This window comes from Oncorhynchus tshawytscha, linkage group LG29, assembly GCF_018296145.1.
Source record: "Oncorhynchus tshawytscha isolate Ot180627B linkage group LG29, Otsh_v2.0, whole genome shotgun sequence".
Classification (NCBI taxonomy): Eukaryota; Metazoa; Chordata; class Actinopteri; order Salmoniformes; family Salmonidae; genus Oncorhynchus; species Oncorhynchus tshawytscha.
This window is the reverse complement of record NC_056457.1, coordinates 15,011,038-15,030,261: the sequence shown is the minus strand read 5'-3', so window position 1 is coordinate 15,030,261 and position 19,224 is coordinate 15,011,038. Positions and strand designations below refer to the sequence as shown.

At 45.2% G+C, this 19,224-nt stretch overlaps 1 protein-coding gene across 3 annotated transcripts in view; it reads left to right on the top strand.

Annotated features, from left to right (window-relative positions):
• The first annotated feature begins 675 nt into the window (after positions 1 to 675).
• Positions 676 to 19,224, top strand: part of sulf1 (sulfatase 1) — an 84,514-nt gene continuing 65,965 nt past the window's right edge. For all 3 annotated transcript variants that reach the window (XM_024413095.2, XM_024413094.1, XM_024413096.2), the window contains exon 1: positions 676 to 932. The gene's annotated coding sequence lies outside the window, so the exon portion shown is untranslated. The remainder of the gene's footprint in view (positions 933 to 19,224) is intronic.

The following is a 19,224-nucleotide window of genomic DNA, read 5'->3' as shown; positions in this document are numbered from 1 at the left end:
TCTGCCCCCCCCTCACTCTACTCTCACTCTCTGTCCCTCCCTGTCACTCTACTCTCCCCCTGCTCCCCCTTATTCTACTCTCACTCTCTATCCCTCCCCATCACTCAATTCAATTCAATTCAAGGGCTTTATTGGCATGGGAAACATGTGTTAACATTGCCAAAGCAAGTGAGGTAGATACTATATAAAGTGAATATATAAAGTGAAATAAACAATAAAATAAATAATCACTCTACTCTCCCTCTGCTCCCCCTCACTCTACTCTCACTCTCTGTCCCTCCCTGTCACTCTCTGTCCCCCCCTCTCACTCTACTCTCCCTCTGCTCCCCCTCACTCTACTCTCACTCTCTGTCCCTCCCTGTCACTCTCTGTCCCCCCCTCTCACTCTACTCTCCCTCTGTCCCCTCCCTGTCTCTCCAACACACAAACACACACTCTCACTCTCTCTTTCCCTCTCAGGTTACTGTGGCTAGGGGTTTTCTGTACTTGTGTCTCTCCCATAGTGTGTGTGTGTGTCTCTCCCCTCTCCCCTCTACCTCCTCTGTCCTTGTCCCTGCCTCCTGGCAGCAAGGAGCCACCCAGTAAGCCAGCCTACAGAGAGCTGTGATTGGTTAGGGTGGAGTGGGACTGGACTAGAGGAGGCGGTAGGTCTGCTCTGCCTCTCTGCTCAGGGACGTGTCTCAACAGATGGTTGGGGTTAAAGAGTGTTATCACATCGTAGAGAGGATTAGAGCCGAGAGGTTGTCCTCTTCTTCTTCTCCTTCTTCCAGAGGAGCTGAGCTGTGTGGTCCACCTCTCCTCTCCACTACTCTACCACCAAGACCAGAACTCTGCATGAGAACATAAGAGAAGAGGAGACGGGGAGAAAAAAAGAGATCCTTATCCTTCTTTCTCACACTCTCACTCCGGCACTCTGCTCTCTTGCCTTCCAGGTAATGTGAAACGTTTTCTTTGACACTTTCTTTCACCTTCTATTTCTCCTTTTTCAGTCTTTTTATGCTTCCAGGTTTCTTTCTGCTGTCAAGAGCTCTAGTTTTCCCAGTAGAGTCTAGAGAGTTTAGAGGTGAGAGAGAGAGTCAAACACCTCTCTCTTTCTCGGTCTGTTGGCAGTGATTTATGGCAGCATGCAGAGATGTGCTTCTGTTCACTGAGAGACAGAGTTGTTTCACAGGCGCTCTACTCAGCACAAGACTGTGTGTGTGTGTGTGTGTTTGTGTGTGTCGCAGAACTTCAGAGTTTTCTCTGTGAATGACAGGAATTCCCTCCGTTGCAACATTCCACAGTCCTCAAGGAGTTGAATTTTAGAGAGCTGGAGCAACATTCCATGAATGGAATATTGTTGTTTCATAAATACTGCATGGCTTCCTTCACCATTAATACGGAGTTTCTGAAACGAAGAAAGCAGATAGTATTGACTTGCACTCTGAGACCTCTGCAGTGCAGAGTGCACTGAAATATGTCAGAGGTGGTTGCGTGTCCATTTGTGACGAGTATGTTTTTATTTTATTTACGCAAATATATCAAGTTTGAATTATTGGGAATTTCATATAAATCTCATCTCATCCACACGTCGTGTTTGATTCCGCAGATTCTTAACCCATGCTAGTGAATATTTAATTTTGGAGTTTGATTTTGGACTTGTTGAACAAACTAAAAAACTCCCCTTGGTTACCGCAACTCACCCACACAATCAGCAACACAGAGTACTTTGATAAATCAAACTAAGTGTGTTTGGTTATTTGGCTTACAGTGGCAGTAGAGCCAGACTGACTTAATGAATGTTGCTGTTCGGATCGTCTTCCCAACTGACTACCAAATGGCACCCTATTTCTCTATATAGTGCACTACTTTTGAACTATGGACCCTTGTCAAAAGCGTTGCACAATATAGGGAATAGGGTGCCATTCGGGACTGTCAGAGAGCGCTGCTGCAGAATGTACGCCTGACTTCAGCCATTTAACTCCATTCAAGTGAAAAGGGAGTCATTGAGAATGGAGTGGGAATGTGATGTATAGTATTTATACCTCTCGCTCGGGCACTGTGTGTGTGTGTGTGTGTGTGAAGTGTTTGTGACCTGACATTGTGCAGCTGTTTGGTGAAAGAGGAACAGAGTTTAGTGAGAGAAAGCTTTTGTGTGGATATGTGTTTACCTTTCTAAGTCAGCCATTGGTCCACTTCCTGATTATCATCAAAGAGTGGGCTAATGCAACCAGCTTTGCATATAGATCCTCCTGTGTGGATTTTCACACCAAGTCTGTTGTATTGATGAGGGGGCTGATGAGCAGATAATATAGAGGGGCTGTGAAAGGTTGCTCGATTAGCACGTCTGCTAAATGACTCAAATGTAAATGTAAAATGGTTCGGCTGTATGAGTAGCAGAGAAATTTGATCCAATTTTCTTACTGACCTAGTGACGTCACATTTATTGAAAACTCTGCCATAAATCCTCCCACAGTAACTCATTTGGTAGAGGATGTTTTTTATTTTACTTTTCGGTTACTGGCCCAACACTCTAACCACTAGGCTACCTGTCACCCCTTTAAAGAAAAGTTCAACAAAAGTTTCATACAGCATCTCTTTCAGTGGTATTGGTGGAAGAGAAACTTCACCACCAACTCTAGCTTTAACACGACCGATGTAACACCTATCAAATCAAATGTATTTATATAGCCCTTCTTACATCAGCTGATATCTGCTGTACAGAAACCCAGCCTAAAACCCCAAACAGCAAGCAATGCAGGTGTAGAAGCACGGTGGCTAGGAAAAACTCCCTAGAAAGGCCAAAACCTAGGAAGAAACCTAGAGAGGAACCAGGCTATGTGGGGTGGCCAGTCCTCTTCTGGTTGTGCTGGGTGGAGATTGTAACAGAACATGGCCAAGATGTTCAAATGTTCATAAATGACCAGCATGGTCAAATAATATACCCCCGGACAGGGCCAAACAGGAATGATATAACCCCACCCACTTTGCCAAAGCACAGCCCCCACACCACTAGAGGGAAATCTTCAACCACCAACTTACCATCCTGAGACAAGGCTGAGTATAGCACACAAAGATCTCCGCCACGGCACAATCCAGGGGGTGGGCGCCAACCCAGACAGGAAGATCACGTCAGTGACTCAACCCACTCAAGTGATGCAACCCTTCTATGGACGGCATGGAAGAGCACCAGTAAGCCAGTGTCTCAGCCCCTGTAATAGGGTTAGAGGCAGAGAATCCCAGTGGAGAGAGGGGAACCGGCCAGGCAGAGACAGCAAGGCCAGTTCGTTGCTCCAGAGCCTTTCCGTTCACCTTCACAATCCTGGGCCAGACTACACTCAAGCATATGACACTGAAGAGATGAGTCTTCAGTAAAGACTTAAAGGTTGAGACCGAGTCTGCGTCTCTCACATGGGTAGGTAGACCATTCCATAAAAATTGAGCTCTATAGGAGAAAGCCCTGCCTCCAGCTGTTTGCTTAGAAATTCTAGGGACAATTAGGGGGCCTGCGTCTTGTGACCGTAGCGTACATGTAGGTATGTACGGCAGGACCAAATCAGAAAGATAGGTAGGAGCAAGCCCATGTAATGCTTTGTAGGTTAGCAGTAAAACCTTGAAATCAGCTCTTGCCTTAACAGGCTAGCACTGGAGTAATATGATCAAATTTTTTGGTTCTAGTCAGGATTCTAGCAGCCGTATTTAGCACTAACTGAAGTTTATTTAGTGCTTTATCCGGGTAGCCGGAAAGTAAAGCATTGCAGCAGTCCAACCTAGAAGTAACAAAAGCATGGACTAACTTTTCTGCATCATTTTTGGACAGAAAGTTCCTGATTGTTGCAATGTTACGTAGATGGAAAAAAGCTGTCCTTGAAACAGTCTTGATATGTTCGTCAAAAGTGAGATTAGGGTCCAGAGTAACGCCGAGGTCCTTCACAGTTTTATTTCATATGTATGTTCCATAAGTATGTATGTAGTTCTGTGTAGAGCCTCTGTACATACAGTCCTAGGGTTGTGTGGAAGATCTCTGTATGTACGTAGTTACTGGTATATAAAAGGGAGATTGTCTCTCCTCTGCCCTAGATTAAGTAAATGGAAAGTTTATGCAGTGGCGCCGTTCAAAGCCTCTGCCAATTGGTTGCACCAGGAACAATTAGCGTAAAATGTACACGACTGGTTCTGATTTCCGTGCCTGTTCGTCCGTTCCTGCCATGTGCTATCGTGTCGGGGGAGAAGGCTCGATGAGCACTATTGAGAGATTGAGAAGACGGTCGTCGATTTTAGGAAGAGAAGGCTACAGTGAGATTGAGAAGGTACAGCAGATAAATGGTACTGTAGATTGTACTGTATCCAGTGCCAAGTAAGTCCTCCAAAGGGCTCATTTTGACCGGCATCTAATTTGACAAAACAATTGAGATGTACAGTATTTTAACTGTTCTATTTGCCAAATTCAGTGCAACAGTCGTTGTTCTGCTTTTATTTGCCATAGTTTCTGGTGAAGATTATGCTTTGTCTAGATTATACCTAAAGTCTAGATTCTAACACAATTCTAGTGGTTGATAGTTCCTGCTCTTATAGGGAGACCCTCTTATAAATTGTAGTGAAGTAGTAGCTATGCGGTCACTTGTCATAGCCAAATCATATTCAACACTATTCCCAGGAAAGTTTTCTTTGAGTTTGTGGTGCATATTGTTCTTAAAGTGCTGGTGGAAGGTATTTCCAGCCCGAAGAGCTGTAAGAGGGGAGACCCTTCACACAGGTTAGAGTTAGCGTGTTGGCAGCGACACAAGCAGCTGTTAGGTATAACGTCAGTGGGGTTCCAAGGGGGCAGCGCCGTGCCAAGACAAACATTGTCCCAGTAGCGATCTACCTCTCCTCTGCCTCGTTCGCTGTCGTTTCCGTCTGACTCGGGCTCTCTCTCTCTCTCTCTCTCTCTCTCTCTCTCTCTGTGTGTTTGTATTCACGCACTCGGCTTGAGTAGAGAGCGAGAGAGGGAGAAGGAGAGTGAGGGAGAGAAAGTGAGAGCGAGGGAATGAGCGAGCGAGATAGATACAGGCTGACTGAGTCTTTATAACAACACAGAGAAAATCTTAGTCATGCGAGAGAAACAGTGTGTGTGTGTGTGTGTGGCGGGGTATGCCAGCATAAAGCCTGCATGGCTGTATGTGTTGACTGACTGGTGGAAAAAATATCTATCGTGTGTTTACGACCAGACTTTGGAACGTGTGTAAAGTATCTTACCTTCCCAAGTCTCTCATTTATGAAGTCCATATCCAAAACATAGGAGTATAGTTATTCCCCCCTTATTTTATGTTTATAGAATGCCCCTTTATCCTCAAACCAGAACCACATTTTCACGGGTATTATGTCAAACAAACGGCTGTTACTATAGTGGACGACGTTTCATAGCTTTCTGACTGGCTGGATACTGTTGTACTTTATAAGACAGGGTAGAGTCGGTGGTCAGACTCTCTGCAAGTGTAACAAACTGCTTGGTGTAACCCTGAACTGTAAACCGTCACGGTCAAAACATATTGATGCCGCGGCAGCTAAGATGGGGAGAGGTCTGTCCGCAATAAAGCGCTGCTCTGCTGTCTTACTGTCCTACAGGCCCTAGTTTTGTCGCACCTGGACTACTGCCCAGTCACATGGTCTAGTGCCTCAGAGGGACATAGGCAGTTTACAGTTGGCCCAGAACAGAGCAGCACGGCTGGCCCTTGAACATACGTTGAGAGGTAACATCAATGACATGCATGTCAATCTCTCCTGGCTCAAAGTAGAGGAGAGATTGACTGCATACTACTTGACTTTGTGAGAGGTATTGACATGTTGAAATCACAGAGCTGTCTGTTGAAGCGACTAGAACACAGCTCGGACACCCATGCATGCCCCACAAGACATGCCACCAGAGGTCACTTCACAGTCCCCAAGTCCAGAACGGACTCTGGAAAACGCACTGTACTACACAGAACCGTGACTACATTAACTTTATTCCACATCAAGTAACTCATGCAAGCAGTAAAATCAGAGGAAGAAAAAAAACAGGCACACACACACATGCATGTACACACACACACACACACACACACACACACACACACACACACACACATGCACACACATGCACACACACACACGCACACGCACACACACACACACACACACATGCACACACGCACTAGCACACTCACTCTACACACATGTAGGTATGACGGTATTATAAATGTTGTATTTGAGATATTTAGTGACGTAATAATGTTATGTGAACTGTTTTATTAATTTATTTGGACCCCAGGAAGAGTAGCTGCTGCCTTGGGGGATAATGGGGGATCCTTAATAAATACAAATACAAACACAATGTCTCTCTGGGACCAATTGGGAAGGAGAGAGGGAAGGATGGAAAGAGAACAAGCAGAGATGAGGACAGAGACTAAAGACAGACCATCTCTGCATGGTTTACATGCGGAGAAGGGTAAAGAGGGAGAAATTGGGATGGAAAGAGAGAGTAGATGGAAGAGATAAAGAGAGCATAAACGACCGTGTAGGTGACACTGTTTAAAAGAGCTGCCTCTTCTCAGCAGGCAGCGTGTGTTTTAGGAAGGAAACTCAACCACCCTCCCTCTTATTTCTCTCTCTCCCTCCCACATTCTACTTCTCTCTCCCCCCCTACTCACTCTGTCCTCCCTCTCTCTCCTCTTTCCTGGTTTATCTCTCTATCCAGTCTTGATGACAGTACAGCTCCTCTCTGCAGGCTGATTGCATGGTAGAGACCGGAGAGATTGTCTATCCTCCTCTATCATCCTCTATCAAACTAAATGACCAGTATTTACCAAACAGCAGGCAGTGAGCTCATCTTTACCAGGTTGCATCCCAAATGCCCCCCTATTCCCTAAATAGTGCCCTACTATTGACCATGGCCTATAGGGCTCGGGTAAAAAGTAATGCCCTGTATAAAGAATAGGGTGCCATTTGCCCCGAATAACCTCATATCCTTTGTGTGATCACAGTCTTTAGATCTGTTTCAGAGAGACACTTTCTTTCTCTTTCGGTTGCCATGTAGTTGGTAGTGTTCCATCAGAGATAGAGAGACTGTGTGTTGTTGGTAGTGTTCCATCAGAGATAGAGAGACTGTGTGTTGTTGGTAGTGTCCTAGCAGAGATAGAGAGACTGTGTGTTGTTGGTAGTGTCCTAGCAGAGATAGAGAGACTGTGTGTTGTTGGTAGTGTTCCATCAGAGATAGAGAGACTGTGTGTTGTTGGTAGTGTTCCATCAGAGATAGAGAGACTGTGTGTTGTTGGTAGTGTTCTAGCAGAGCTAGAGAGACTGTGTTGTTGGTAGTGTTCCATCAGAGATAGAGAGACTGTGTTGTTGGTAGTGTTCCATCAGAGATAGAGAGACTGTGTTGTTGGTAGTGTTCCATCAGAGATAGAGAGACTGTGTGTTGTTGGTAGTGTTCCATCAGAGATAGAGAGACTGTGTGTTGTTGGTAGTGTTCCATCAGAGATAGAGAGACTGTGTGTTGTTGGTAGTGTTCCATCAGAGATAGAGAGACTGTGTTGTTGGTAGTGTTCCATCAGAGATATAGAGACTGTGTGTTGTTGGTAGTGTTCCATCAGAGATAGAGAGACTGTGTGTTGTTGGTAGTGTTCCATCAGAGATAGAGAGACTGTGTGTTGTTGGTAGTGTTCCATCAGAGATAGAGAGACTGTGTGTTGTTGGTAGTGTTCCATCAGAGATATAGAGACTGTGTGTTGTTGGTAGTGTTCCATCAGAGATAGAGAGACTGTGTGTTGTTGGTAGTGTTCCATCAGAGATAGAGAGACTGTGTGTTGTTGGTAGTGTTCCATCAGAGATAGAGAGACTGTGTGTTGTTGGTAGTGTTCCATCAGAGATAGAGAGACTGTGTGTTGTTGGTAGTGTTCCATCAGAGATAGAGAGACTGTGTGTTGTTGGTAGTGTTCCATCAGAGATAGAGAGACTGTGTGTTGTTGGTAGTGTTCCATCAGAGATATAGAGACTGTGTGTCGTTGGTAGTGTTCTAGCAGAGATAGAGAGACTGTGTGTTGTTGGTAGTGTCCTAGCAGCGATAGAGAGACTGTGTGTTGTTGGTAGTGTCCTAGCAGAGATAGAGAGACTGTGTTGTTGGTAGTGTTCCATCAGAGATAGAGAGACTGTGTGTTGTTGGTAGTGTTCCATCAGAGATAGAGAGACTGTGTGTTGTTGGTAGTGTTCCATCAGAGATAGAGAGACTGTGTTGTTGGTAGTGTCCTAGCAGAGATAGAGAGACTGTGTGTTGTTGGTAGTGTCCTAGCAGAGATAGAGAGACTGTGTGTTGTTGGTAGAGTCCTAGCAGAGATAGAGAGACTGTGTGTTGTTGGTAGTGTCCTAGCAGAGATAGAGAGACTGTGTGTTGTTGGTAGTGTCCTAGCAGAGATAGAGAGACTGTGTGTTGTTGGTAGTGTCCTAGCAGAGATAGAGAGACTGTGTGTTGTTGGTAGTGTCCTAGCAGAGATAGAGAGACTGTGTGTTGTTGGTAGTGTTCCATCAGAGATAGAGAGACTGTGTTGTTGGTAGTGTTCCATCAGAGATAGAGACTGTGTGTTGTTGGTAGTGTTCCATCAGAGATAGAAAGACTGTGTGTTGTTGGTAGTGTCCTAGCAGAGATTGAGAGACTGTGTGTTGTTGGTAGTGTTCTAGCAGAGATAGAGAGACTGTGTGTTGTTGGTAGTGTTCTAGCAGAGATATAAAGACTGTGTGTTGTTGGTAGTGTTCTAGCAGAGATAGAGAGACTGTGTGTTGTTGGTAGTGTTCTAGCAGAGATAGAGAGACTGTGTGTTGTTGGTAGTGTTCTAGCAGAGATAGAGAGACCGTGTGTTGTTGGTAGTGTTCTAGCAGAGCTAGAGAGACTGTGTGTTGTTGGTAGTGTTCTAGCAGAGATAGAGAGACCGTGTGTTGTTGGTAGTGTTCTAGCAGAGCTAGAGAGACTGTGTGTTGTTGGTAGTGTTCCATCAGAGATAGAGAGACTGTGTGTTGTTGGTAGTGTTCTAGCAGAGATAGAGAGACTGTGTGTTGTTGGTAGTGTTCTAGCAGAGATAGAGAGACTGTGTGTTGTTGGTAGTGTTCTAGCAGAGCTAGAGAGACTGTGTGTTGTTGGTAGTGTTCCATCAGAGATAGAGAGACTGTGTGTTGTTGGTAGTGTTCTAGCAGAGATAGAGAGACTGTGTGTTGTTGGTAGTGTTCTAGCAGAGATAGAGAGACTGTGTGTTGTTGGTAGTGTTCTAGCAGAGATAGAGAGACTATGTGTTGTTGGTAGTGTTCTAGCAGAGCTAGAGAGACTGTGTGTTGTTGGTAGTGTTCTAGCAGAGATAGAGAGACTGTGTGTTGTTGGTAGTGTTCCATCAGAGCTAGAGAGACTGTGTGTTGTTGGTAGTGTTCTAGCAGAGATAGAGAGACTGTGTGTTGTTGGTAGTGTTCTAGCAGAGATAGAGAGACTGTGTGTTGTTGGTAGTGTTCTAGCAGAGATAGAGAGACTGTGTGTTGTTGGTAGTGTTCTAGCAGAGATAGAGAGACTGTGTGTTGTTGGTAGTGTTCTAGCAGAGCTAGAGAGACTGTGTGTTGTTGGTAGTGTTCTAGCAGAGATAGAGAGACTGTGTGTTGTTGGTAGTGTTCTAGTATGAAGCTACAGAGCGAAACTGTCGCCGTAAGGTTTCCTTGGGTTTTTAAGAGCAAGAAATGAATGCACTCACTGGCACGTACACTCTGCAGTCGTTCGTGCTTCTACACCTGCATTGCTTACTGTTTGGGGTTTTAGGCTGGGTTTCTGTACAGCACTTTGAGATATCAGCTGATGTACAAAAAGGCTATATAAATACATTTGATTTGATTTGATTTGATTTGGTCTGCTCCGGGTGCTCACAATAGCAGTCTTCCTCTCTGGAGCTATAGGTGTCATGGAAGGTAAATGAGAAGGTAAACGAGAAGGTAATGAGAAGCTAATTGAGACCCTACATCCTCCACCTCTGTGCGTTTTGTTTTAAGTAGTGTCTCTCCTTTCTCGACCTTGATGAGCAGTTGTGAAGTTCCGTGTTTTGGACTGTAACCTCGCTCACAAGGTAGAGTGCTGTGCGTTCAGTCAGAACAAAGTTAGAGCCTGTAGTTATGTAGCGAGTTAGTTGAAAGACACATGGGCCCTTTAGTTTGTTGCGGTGAGTGAGAGTGAATGGGAGGGGAGAGCGGGGGGAGTCCTTTGCTGTGTTACTGCACGTGGATGCAGCAGGGGCTTATAGCGAGAACAAGAGAGAGGGGAGGGAGGTGGAGAAAAGGGGGACGTTGAGAGCAAAGAAGCGGGGAGGAGAGAAAAAAGGGGAGGTGTGAACATGGGAGGAGAAGAGGAGGGGGATGAAGAGAGGAGAGAGATGCCTCTTAGGAGGATTGTGTCAGGAGTGAGTATGTTGTGATCAGAGCATGGGCCTCACGTTATTATACTGTTATTTAGGCGCACGTTCACACACACACACACACACACACACACACACACACACACACACACACACACACACACACACACACACACACACACACACACACACACATGCTTATGGACACACACAACCATCGTTTCAGCAAAGGGCAGGCATGGGAGCAGAATCAGGCAAACATGGTTAACATGTGTGTACACACACACTAACCACAACCACTTGCCCTCCCCTCCTACCCACCAGAGGCCTGCAGTGTCCCTGCCTTGTCATCCCTGTTGTCCCATAAGCTGCTCCCTGGGGAGCAGCAATCTGTTTGGGATTGTCAAGAGAAAAGGGTCCTGCCTGTATCACGAGGCAGGCTGTCAGAATGCATCCATCCAATGGAAGTGGGCTGAGGGTTTGGGAGAAGTGGTGGCCCCTGGAGGATCCAAACCTTTTATCCACCGACTATACAGAATGGAGATAATAAGGGAGGAAGGAGGGGGATTGAGGGGGAGGAAGGGAAAAGAGGGGGAGGAGAGAGGAAGGGAAGAGGGAGGGATTTGTGATGAACACAGCCCACGGCTCTTTATTATGCTCTCTCTCTCTTCTCTCTCTGTCTGTCTCTCTCTCTCTCTCTCTCTGTCTCTCTCTCCCCCTCTCTCTCTCTCTCTGTCTCTCTCTCGCCCTCTCTCTCTCTCTCTGTCTCTCTCTCTCTGTCTCTCTCTCGCCCTCTCTCTCTCTCTCTGTCTCTCTCTCTCTCTGTGTCTCTCTCTCTCTCTCTCTCTGTCTCTCTCTCTGTCTCTGTCTCTCTCTCTCTCTCTCTCTCTCTCCCCTCTCTCTCTGTCTCTCTCTCCTGTCTCTCTCTCTGTCTCTCTCTCCCTCTCTCTCTGTCTCTCTCTCTCTCTCTCTCTCTCTCTCTCTCTCTGTCTCTGTCTCTCCTTCCTCTTGATGGTTGGACAGCTCTACTAATGAAAGCCAGCATGCATTTGCTTCAGCTCCTCTGCTCCTTTTCTTCCCTCTGCCCCTGGAGCGCACACACATTCAGACGCTGCCAGTGCCCCTCGTGTGTGAGACTGTGTGTGTATATTAGTGTGTTATGTGACCATGTGCGGGCGCATGGCCCCTAGTCTTGTGGTCTGTTTACTAGGGTCTTCATTTTATAGAGTCATTGTGGCCTTTATGGTCTAGGGTCTTATGGTAAAGGGTCTTTATGGTATAGGGTCTTTATGGTCTAGGGTCTTTATGGTCTAGGATCTTTATGGTCTAGGATCTTTATGGTCTAGGATCTTTATGGTCTAGGATCTTTATGGTCTAGGGTCTTTGGTCTAGGGTCTTTATGGTCTAGGGTCTTTATGGTCTAGGGTCTTTAGGGTCTAGGGTCTAAGGACTAGGGTCTTTATGGTATAGGGTCTTTAAGGTATAGGGTCTTTATGGTCTAGGGTCTAGGGACTAGGGTCTTTATGGTTTAGGGTCTAGGTTCTTTAGGGTCTTTATGGTCTAGGGTCTTTATGGTCCTTAGGGTATAGGGTCTTTGTTATAGGGTCTTTGGTATAGGGTCTATATGGTCTAAGGTCTTTATGGTCCTTAGGGTATAGGGTATTTGTTATAGGGTCTTTGGTATAGGGTCTGTATGGTCTAAGGTCTTTATGGTCTAGGGTCTTTACGTTCTAGGGTCTTTATGGGATAAGGTCTTTATGGTCCTTAGGGTATGGGGTCTTTGGTATAGGGTCTTTATGGTCTTTATGGTCTAGCATCTTTGTGGTCTTTGTGGTATAGGGTCTTTTGGTCTAGGGTCTTTTGGTCTAGGGTCTTTTGGTCTAGGGTCTTTATGGTCTTTATGGTATAGGGTCTTTATGTTCCTTAGGATATAGGGTCTTTAGGTTATTGGGTCTGTATGGTATAGGATCTTTGTTCCTTAGGATATAGGGTCTTTAGGGTATTGGGTCTTTATGGTCTTTAGGGTCTTTAGGGTATAGGGTCTTCATGGTATAGGGTCTTTTTGGTCTTTAGGGTATAGGGTCTTTATGGTCTTTATGGTATAGGGTCTTTATGGTATAGGGTCTTTAGGGTCTTTATGGTCTAGGGTATATAGCGTCTTTATGGTCTTTATGGTATAGGGTCTTTATGGTATAGGGTCTTTAGGGTCTTTATGGTCTAGGGTATATAGCGTCTTTATGGTGTTTAGGGTCTTTAGGTTCTAGGGTCTTTAGGGTCTTTAGGGTATAGGGTCTTTAGGGTCTTTAGGGTCTTTAGGGTATAGGGTATTTTTGGTCTAGGGTCTATAGCGTCTTTATGGTGTTTAGGGTCTTTAGGTTCTAGGGTCTTTATGGTCTTTAGGGTATAGGGTCTTTATGGTATAGGGTCTTATTGGTCTTTATGTTATAGGGTCTTTATGTTCCTTAGGATATAGGGTCTTTAGGTTATTGGGTCTGTATGGTATAGGATCTTTGTTCCTTAGGATATAGGGTCTTTAGGGTATTGGGTCTTTATGGTCTTTAGGGTCTTTAGGGTATAGGGTCTTCATGGTATAGGGTCTTTTTGGTCTTTAGGGTATAGGGTCTTTATGGTCTTTATGGTATAGGGTCTTTATGGTATAGGGTCTTTAGGGTCTTTATGGTCTAGGGTATATAGCGTCTTTATGGTCTTTATGGTATAGGGTCTTTATGGTATAGGGTCTTTAGGGTCTTTATGGTCTAGGGTATATAGCGTCTTTATGGTGTTTAGGGTCTTTAGGTTCTAGGGTCTTTAGGGTCTTTAGGGGATAGGGTCTTTAGGGTATAGGGTATTTTTGGTCTAGGGTCTATAGCGTCTTTATGGTGTTTAGGGTCTTTAGGTTCTAGGGTCTTTATGGTCTTTAGGGTATAGGGTCTTTATGGTATAGGGTCTTATTGGTCTTTATGTTATAGGGTCTTTATGGTCTTTGGGGTATAGGGTCTTTATGGTATAGGGTCTTTATGGTCCATAGGGCATAGTGTCTTTGGTATAGGGTCTTTAGGGTATAGGGTCTATAGCGTCTTTATGGTGTTTAGGGTCTTTAGGTTCTAGGGTCTTTATGGTCTTTAGGGTATAGGGTCTTTATGGTCCTTATGGTATGGGGTCTTTATGGTATAGGGTCTTTATGGTCTTTAGGGTCTATGGTCTTTATGGTCTTTAGGGTATAGGGTTTTTATGGTCTTTAGGGTAGAGGGTCTTTAAAGTATAGGGTCTTTACAGTATAGGGTCTTTACAGTATAGGGTCGTCATGGTCTAGGGTCTTATGGTCTAGGGTCTTCATGGTCTAGGGTCTTCATGGTCTAGGGTCTTTAGGGTCTTTATGGTTTATGGTCTTTAGGGTCTTTATGGTCTTTAGGGCCTTTATGGTCTAGGGTCTTTATGGTTTAGGGTCTTTAGGGTCTTGATGGTCTAGGGTCTTTAGGGTTCTAGGGTCTTTGGGTCTTTAAGGTATAGGGTATTTAGGGTCTAGGGTCTTTATGGTCTAAGTTGGATATAATATATCTGCTGTAAATGTCCTAAACAGTGATAAGCTGAGGACTGAGAACGATTGAGCGATAGAACTCTACGTGGGTGAATATTGTCTTTAAGGAGTGGTTGTCTAAATTACAGTATGTTAAGGCTGGCAGGTGCTGGAGTGTGTGCCAGGACAGATAAAAGTAATTGAATTACAAATGACGCTACGCACGCCTCGGAAAGCCACACGCATAGCGCCCAGGGCAATGGAAACGAGAGGAGAACACTTGGGGTACAAATTACAGGTTCAGTACGCCTGAGTTTGACTGACTGTGTGTGTGCATTTCTGACTGACATAAAGCATGTACTCACACACATTCACAGACTGTGTGTGTGTGTGTGTGTGTGTGTGTGTGTGTGTGTGTGTGTGTGTGTGTGTGTGTGTGTGTGTGTGTGTGTGTGTGTGTGTGTGTGTGTGTGTGTAGGCCTATGTGTGAGAGACATGGACAGCGGAGTGAAAGGCCTAGCACAGACGCCATGGGGCGAGAACGCACCAAGATATTTTTTACAAGGTATCATGTGTTACTCGGTGGCGGTCATGGCTGTAGATTGTTTATGACAGCCTGGGTCTGGCGAACCTTGTTCTCAGGGTCTCTGTCTCTCTGGGTTTCCTGAGAATACGCCTGCACATGCTCCACATTCTGGCGGTGTAGCGTTTCACGCTACCGTTCCTAGGACACGGGCACTTTAGCCGGGAGCTTGCTGATAGAGCTGCTACCTCTCTGTCTGGAATCTACAACTGTAGCATGAAAGAGCAGTGGACATTTTCATAAATGTGTGTTTTAGTGCAGAGTACATTGAGATGTAAAGTGTAATTAATACTGCCTGCAGTTCCTTAGTCTATATCAGTTGATGGCATGAATCAAGTTGTATGGTGCAACTGCAGTACCCTAGTTTGTAGTACATTAGTTTGTAGTACCCTAGTTTTAGCCCAAACTGGAGGACCAGGGTTGGGCTGTTGGGGGTACTGGAGGACCAGGGTTGGGCTGTTGGGGGTACTGGAGGACCAGGGTTGGGCTGTTGGGGGTACTGGAGGACCAGGGTTGGGCTGTTGGGGGTACTGGAGGACCAGGGTTGGGCTGTTGGGGGTACAGGATGACCAGGGTTGGGCTGTTGGGGGTACAGGATGACCAGGGTTGGGAAACACTGCCCTAAGGCATTGCACAGGAGGCATTGGGATGTAGGTTTTGTTTTTGCTACTCTGTTGATTGACACATGGATTTGCTCTGGATTTCCAGCTTGGTCCAAAGTTACTCTGTAGAGAGAATTGGTTTGCGTCCCAAATGGCACCCTGTTTCATATGTAGTGCACTCCTTTTGACCAGGTACCATAAGGAGTAGGGTGCCGTTTGGGAAGCACACTTGTTGTATCGAACATAGCACTCTGAAATGTCTTATGTTAATCCTGGTGTTTGGATTACACTTGAGATCGGCCCTAACTCCATTCTTGTGGTTGCTGTGGTGTAGCAATTTGTCACACACACGCACGCAGTCCACAAAGTCCACAAACAAGACCCAAATTGCTCTATGCCATGTCAAAACAATTGTCCTGCCCTTTTAAACAAATCTGTAGAACAAGTGGCTCTGTTCTGGAGGAGGAGCATTAATCATTCGAGAAAGACTGTTCACGTCCCAAATGGCACCCTATTCCCTGTATAGTGCTCTACTTTTGACCAAATAGGGAGCCATTATTATTTGGTCATTATAGACTTAGTTTTGTTAACTAGATCAGCAGTTTATTTTCTTACGCCAGTGTCAATGAATAACCTGCTCTAAATAGCAAGCCTGACTATCCTCACCGACTACACCTCTAAAAACACACACACAACAACACACACACACACACACACACACACACACACACACACACACACACACACACACACACACACACACACACACACACACACAGATGAATGACTCAACACCAGGGCCGATCCTTAGTCCAACAACTTGTTCCTTAAAGCTTCTCTTTCTTTCTCTCCTTCTCAGAAAGAAGGCCCCATGTTCATGAAAGAGGGATTTTAGTCTTAAATCTGTGCCACACTTCTCATGTCAGTGATCAGTGCAGAAACATGCATTCTGGGATTACTGAAGTGGGTAAACTACAGAGGTTTTTATAAAAATACGAAAATGCTAATGACTTAATCAAGGCTGGGCTGAAATGCTAATGTCTCTCTGTCTGTCTCTCTGTGTGCTTGTGTGCCTCTCTTTGTCTCTGTCTCTGTGTGTGTGTGTGTGCCCCTCTCTCTCTCTGTCTCTGTGTGTGCCTCTCTCTCTGTCTCTGTCTCTGTCTCTGTCTCTGTCTCTGTCTCTGTATGTGTGTGTGCCTCTCTCTCTGTCTCTCTGTGTGTGTGTGTGCCTCTCTGTCTCTCTCTGTGTGTGTGTGCCTCTTTCTCTATGTCTGTCTCTGTCCCTCTCTGTCTGTGTCTGTGTGTGTGTGTGTGTGTGTGTGTGTGTGTGTGTGTGTGTGTGTGTGTGTGTGTGTGTGTGTGTGTGTGTGTGTGCCTCTCTCTCTGTCTCTGTCTCTCTCGGTTTCTGTCTCTGTCTCTCTCTCTCTATGTGTGTGTGTGTGTGCCTCTCTCTCTCTCTGTCTCTGTCTCTCTCTGTGTGTGTGTGTGTGTGTCTCTCTCTCTCTCTCTCTGTCTCTCTCTGTCTCTGTGTGTGTGTGTGTCTCTCTCTCTCGCTCTCTCTCTGTCTCTGTCTCTCTCTCTCTGTTTTTGTTTCTGTCTCTGTCTCTCTCTCTCTGTGTGTGTGTCTCTCTCTCTCTCTCTCTCTCTGTCTCTGTCTCTCTCTCTCTCTGTGTGTATGTGTGTGTCTCTCTCTCTCTCTCTCTCTCTCTGTCTCTGTCTGTCTCTGTCTCTCTCTGTGTGTGTGTGTGTGTGCCTCTCTCTCTCTCTCTCTGTTTCTGTCTCTGTCTCTCTCTGTGTGTGTGTGCGCCTCTCTCTGTGTGTGTGTGTGTGTGCCTCTCTCTCTCTCTCTCTGTTTCTGTCTCTGTCTCTCTCTGTGTGTGTGTGCGCCTCTCGCTGTGCCACCATGCTGCTGATTTCATGGGAAAGAAGTATATCTCTTTATTAACAATGATCTCAGTGGAAACCCATTGAAACAATTTGCTCAACTTCTTTTTTGTGGTTTTGGGGAGTCATTTATGCAAGATATATTTGACTTGTGGCACACAGAGAGGAGAAAGCCACCCATCACGAGTGAGTTTGACTGGCAGATTTGGTCCATAGACTGTTTTAAATGGGAGAACCAGGGTTATGTCCTAAATGTTACAATATTTCATATGTAGTGCACTACTTTTGACCAGAGGCCATTATGGTTGTGCACTATATAGGGTGCACTATAGTGCACTGTATGGGGATTAGGATGCCATTTGGTACACACCCATGTGGTTGTCTAGAAAGGCTATATGGATGAAAATAGATACTTAGAGTATATTGTAGAATTATGATCTATACCGTACCAGTCAAAAGTTTGAACACACCTGCTCATTCCAGGGTTATTCTTTATTTTAAAATGTTCTACATTGTAGAATAATAGTGAAGACATCAAAACTCTGAAATAACACATCATGTAGTAACCAAAAAAGTGTTAAACAAATCAAAAATATATTTTATATTTGAAATTCTTCAAAGTAGCTCTCCTTTGCCTTGATGACAGCTTTGCACATGCTTGGCATTCTCTCAACCAGCTTCACCTGGAATGCTTTTCCAACAGTCTGGAAGGAGTTCTCACATATGCTGTGCACTTGTTGGCTTTTTAAAATATTTTTTTACCACAGTCATGTAATGAGCAAACTGTTGTAGTTGCAGCTGCAATCTGTTTGTCCTAATCACTCTGCATGTCCATGAAAGACCACATCTCTGTAATTGCTTTTCCTCTATATTTCTTCTCCTCTCTCTCTCTCTCTCTCTCTCTCTCTCTCTCTCTCCCTCTCTCTCTCGCTCTCTCTCTCCTCGCTCTCTCTCTCTCTCTCTCTCTCTCTCTCTCTCTCTCTGTGTGTGTTTTTGTACTCCCTCTATTAATGCTCTTATAAAAGGAGTCTCCTGGAACTCTCTCTTTAAGCTTTTCAAGAGTATCATCAGGGCCTCCAGATTACTTAGCAGTGCGGGACTTGAATAGACACCAGGGCCTCCTAATAAGACACCAAGGCCTCCTGATGACTCAGCAGTATGGGACTAGTATAGACACCAGGGCTTTCTGATGAGACACCAGGGCCTCCTGATTACTCTGCAGTATGGGACTAGTATAGACACCAGGGCCTCCTGATGACTCTGCAGTATGGGACTAGTATAGACACTAGGGCCTTCTGATGACTCTGCAGTATGGGACTAGTATAGACATCGGGGCCTCCTGATGACTCTGCAGTATGGGACTAGTATAGACACCAGGGCCTCCTGATGAGACACCAGGGCCTCCTGATGACTCTGCAGTATGGGACTAGTATAGACACCAGGGCCTCCTGATGAGACACCAGGGCCTCCTGATGACTCTGCAGTATGGGACTAGTATAGACACCAGGGCCTTCTGATGAGACACCAGGGCCTCCTAATGACTTAGCAGTATGGGAGGTTGTATGTGAAAACTCTTTCTAAGAAGCATACATTCAGTTTTTCCGAACTCATTTCGCTCATGCATAAGCGGGACATACCGGTGCTGGCTCATGAGCAGATCAAGAACACAGCTGGAATGCCGATTTAAGCCGTTTTACATGTCCTAATAATTCAACAGATTGCTCCGAAAACCAGGTGTTTTGATCAGCATATGTTTACTTCAATGTTTGACCTTCCTCCAATTTAAGATAAGCAGAGTAAGGTGTTTACATGACTATTGCCATGCTTGACCGACTGCCATAATCAGTTAAATATCATACTATTACTGTGCATGTAAACCTTCTCAATGTCTACTGTTCATTTGCAGAGGGCCCGCATCTGAATGGTTCCACTTGTGGTGTGTGGTCCTGGTTGGTTGATTTATTACTAAGTCAAGCAGTTTGTTAGCTATAGTTAGGCTTATATGTTAGTTGCATCTTAGCTAGCTTGTTGTCTAGTAAGGAATGCTATTATTAACAGAGACATACTATGTACAGCGCTTTCAGAGGGAGAAAGTGTGTATCTTTCCACCACACACATACACGTTCTCCCTCACGAACACACAGTACACACACACACACACACACACACACACACACACACACACAGAGTCAACTCCCGACTTTTCCGAAACAGCCGTCCTCTTGTGTGTTTTAATCATTTCCCTCTCAGCGTTCCCAGCAGAGA